Source organism: Azolla caroliniana, unplaced genomic scaffold (genome assembly GCF_043228905.1).
Source record: "Azolla caroliniana isolate FFs.n. ecotype wild unplaced genomic scaffold, voAzoCaro1.0.p SCAF_6, whole genome shotgun sequence".
Lineage (NCBI taxonomy): Eukaryota > Viridiplantae > Streptophyta > Polypodiopsida > Salviniales > Salviniaceae > Azolla > Azolla caroliniana.
In genome coordinates, this window is record NW_028230441.1 from 433,117 (window position 1) to 437,101 (window position 3,985).

Consider the following 3,985-nt stretch of genomic DNA (forward strand, 5'->3'; position numbering starts at 1 on the left):
TACAAGCAGCACAAGAGAGGAATAACGGTTGGTTCAACCAAACGCACCGACTCCAACCAAAGAAGATTGAGGAAGGTGATTGGGTGTTGGTCTACGATAGCAACCTAGACAACCAGCATCGGTCGGCCCAGAAGTTTGCAAGCGAATCGTTCGGGCCTTTACGTGGTGACAAGCGTGAACAACAATGCAACTTACCACTTAGCGGAGCTTCACGGGACAAGGATAGCGGTGCCGGTCATGGGGAAGAGGATAAAGCCGTTCAAGAGGTGATGTGAGCAGGAACCGGATCCGGAGATAGGGGTCGAAAGTGCGGACGAAGGAAAGGAATCGGATGATGATGGTGCGGAAGAAAACGAGTGATGAATGTCCGGAATTCCCCACCGCTTCACTACATGGCACATGTTAGAGGATGTCTAGTTTGGTGGGGGTGGATGTTGTGATGAATTCTGGCTACTAGGAGAAAGGGGGTTGGTGAGTATGTGAACAGGGGCGTGCATTGGTGCACTCGGAATATGTCTTTATGTGCAAACATGTGTAAATAGTAGAGTTGTTGAGCGGCAAGCTCAACCGGATCTGGATCGGCTGAATAAGCTTGAGCCAAATCGGCATCCAGAAGGGTGAGCCGGTTAATTGGATCAAGTAGTAACCGGAAGCCAAGTAGCAGCTAGTCTACTAGGTAGTTAATATCTCGTAGTTAGTGTCAAACGCTCGTGTGAGCATTGAAGTACACCGTACTTCTGTCAGTCTAGATGGACTTGTATAAAACTGTTCACTAAAAACACGTTCGCGTTCACAAGTGGAAGGATTGCGCATTCCACTTGTAGAATCTTCTTAAAACGAAGCAAATACACCCTCTCTACAAAAATTGGATGCACTAGTATCACATGTTCCTCAACTTGATGAGAATTTGCAATTATAAAAATACATAATAGATCTACGATTGGAGATCATTAGAAATCATGCAAGTTTAGACACGTTGATAAGTTAATGTAGGCATAATAAAGTTCAACTATGGCTCAATATGTCACTACTGTGCGACAAGGGAAACACTAACTTAAAGACTTATATTAATTAGGTAAGTTTTACAAAAATATCAGGTGTACTTGTATCCATACTAATAAAATGAGTTATAATTTATACTTTGACCCATACGTGCATGTATGTAATTGTGGAAAATGTAGGATAGTGCACATTAGGATAAGTGATTGGAATAACTAACTTATTAAAGTATTCAATACTTGTATTTAAAGTTGATCTAATCTATTCCTCAGTTTGTTCATATGGGATCAAACCATATGTATATAATTGTGGACAATGTAAGGCAGTGAACTTTAGGATAATGTCGTGGAAATAACAAACCTATTAGGCTTTCATACCTGTATTTAAAATTGATCTACTCTATTGCTTAGGTGATTCACACAGGATCAAACTCCGAACGATAACGCAACTGGAACCATTATCAACACACGACACAATCTAAGCAGCAATGGAATAGAAACATAATAGTTTTAACAATAGAAGACAAAGATCCATAATAACAACATGGACAGTCATGGCAACAATTATAGGGCCATGTTCTGTTAAGGTTAGCTTGGACCAAAATCAGCCTCAATTTAAACTAGTTCATGTTTCTCCATAAATTTGGTAGTCATCTATGCACGCGGTGAAACCAATGTCATAAATCTACTAACCATGTATATAAAAATAAAATTGAAACATATAGAAGATTATAAAGAATAGAATACACTAGGTAAAACCCAAAATTTGTATTAATAATGTGAAATCCTAACAAATCGTCAGTGTCATTTTCTTCATAGAGTCTATTACATAGCAATCAATTCATCAACGTCATTTTCTTCATCATCTTGTGTAGAACTGTCTTCGGCTATACGTGCATTGGTTTCCCCTGTTAGCCGAGCCAACGAAATATCTTCTATAAGCTCATCATCAAGCTCTATTAGCTCCCCCGGTTCGCCGGCTAACGGAGGAATAGGCTCTCGCGAAGCAGGTTGAAACCTTTCTGTATTGGCGAGGTTCTTTGCACCGACCTCCTCATCCTGGTCTGGGCACTCCCACAAAGCCTTAATCCGCATATTAATAAATATAACTTGGTCCTTGTCCTTCTCCAATGCAACTGTATTTCTAAAAAGCTTCAATGCACATGCAGACGTAGTTCCTGTGATGTAAGTAACAAGAAGATTTAGTTGTCAAACGAAAAAAAAAAGGGATTGGTTATCTCAAGATCGTTACCCTAGTTCGAGGAATACCTGTGCCAGAAAAGAGATCTAATATCCAGTCTCCTTCGACAAAAAACATCTCGATCAAGCGTATCATAAGTCGTTGAGGTTTTTGGTATGGGTTGACAAGTCCCCGTTCTGTCGTGGTGACATGTCGCAATTTCCGTGTCACTGCTGGATATACCAACAGATTTGAACCTCCCACTTCATTAGAATGCTCCTTGATTCTCTGTTTCTTAATTTCATCGAAGTAGCCAACCGTTATGTATTCAATGGCATTAACGAACCGAAAAGTTGGCCCTCTATTTACATTGGTCTTGATCCTATAAAAAATAATACATCGAGTTAAGAATAGATTGAACAACCTTAAGAAATGCAATATAGTGAAAGACACCTATAAATAATCCTTACCATGCAAGGTTCTCGATGCCATGGCAATGAGATCTCAAAGCTTGAGCTACCGAGTACCCTTGGTCCATACTATGAAAGACAACTATTCGCCACAAGGATGCGGTCGTTAGCTCAGCGAAATCCTTGACCATCTTCTCAAATTGTTTAAACCTAAACGGTTCATCGTCGTATGATGACCCAGCCATTCGAAATCTGTAAGGAATATCCGCAATCATTAGCGTATATTCCTTCTTTGGCACCTTTTGGATCAAGTCGACGACATCACCACAAACCAAATTGTAGTAAAGATCTCTCGTAATATCTTTTTTGTGGCTAAATTTTTTAAAGGAGCCATCTTCCTCCATTTCGTACGCCTTGACTAAGCGACGATCCTTTTCTTTTCTGGCTTGCTCGAGATGTGCAAGGAAGGATGTAGGGAAATCGTGTATATCCTTAACTTCTCCTTGTTTCTTGCCTCGACGCGGTTTCTAATAGAAGCAAGAGGACATCAGGTATTATTATACAAGCTCTACATATGATAAAAGGGTAATGAAAAACCATCAATACTAACCCAATCCTTGAATGCAATAAAATACTCTGATAACGCCTTATATGAAGACGTTAGAGGATAATCCTCGGTCACTTGTTCCCAAGTTAAACATCCAAGTTGTTTCATCATAACTTCTTGGATCTTCATGTACACCTTATGACTGTAAAATTAGAAATCAAGATTAGAACTTTGAATTACACCAGATAGACTACAATTTCAGTATTTGAAAGACTTACTTATTGAACTCAGTGACCATTTCTTCAAGGCTTAAATATTTCGCCACAACCCTTGACAAAACAGACACAAGAAGCTGCTCGTCCTTAATACCTTGCATCGCTCTCCATAGAGACAGCTTCATGTCGTCTGCCGCTTCTTCAATTGTCAAGTCAATTTTCTTGGCAGCTTGTCACTTTAACTCTAGTTGAGGGTCAACCTTACATTTCTTTTGTCGTTGACCCTTCACCTCCTTATTCTCCCACATTGAGAAGATTTGATCTTGTAGGTCCCATACTTCTCCATCTCTAAACGCCAATTGAAACCAGGACTCATACTTTCGAAGACCATCAGACTTAACATTATCATCTACCACAATGCCGACTTCATGCAGACATTGACGTCGTAGGCCTGGATGTAACTTCACACCAAACTTTTGTTTCACGTCTAAATACTCGTGGTGGAAGAACCGTATACGCTCAATGGACGACATTTTCTGCCTATAGCCATTATCATTATTATGGTCCCATGCCAACAGCTTAGCCTCTTCGGTTGTGAGCCCAACATAAATTTTGCACTCGGCACACTTGAAGAA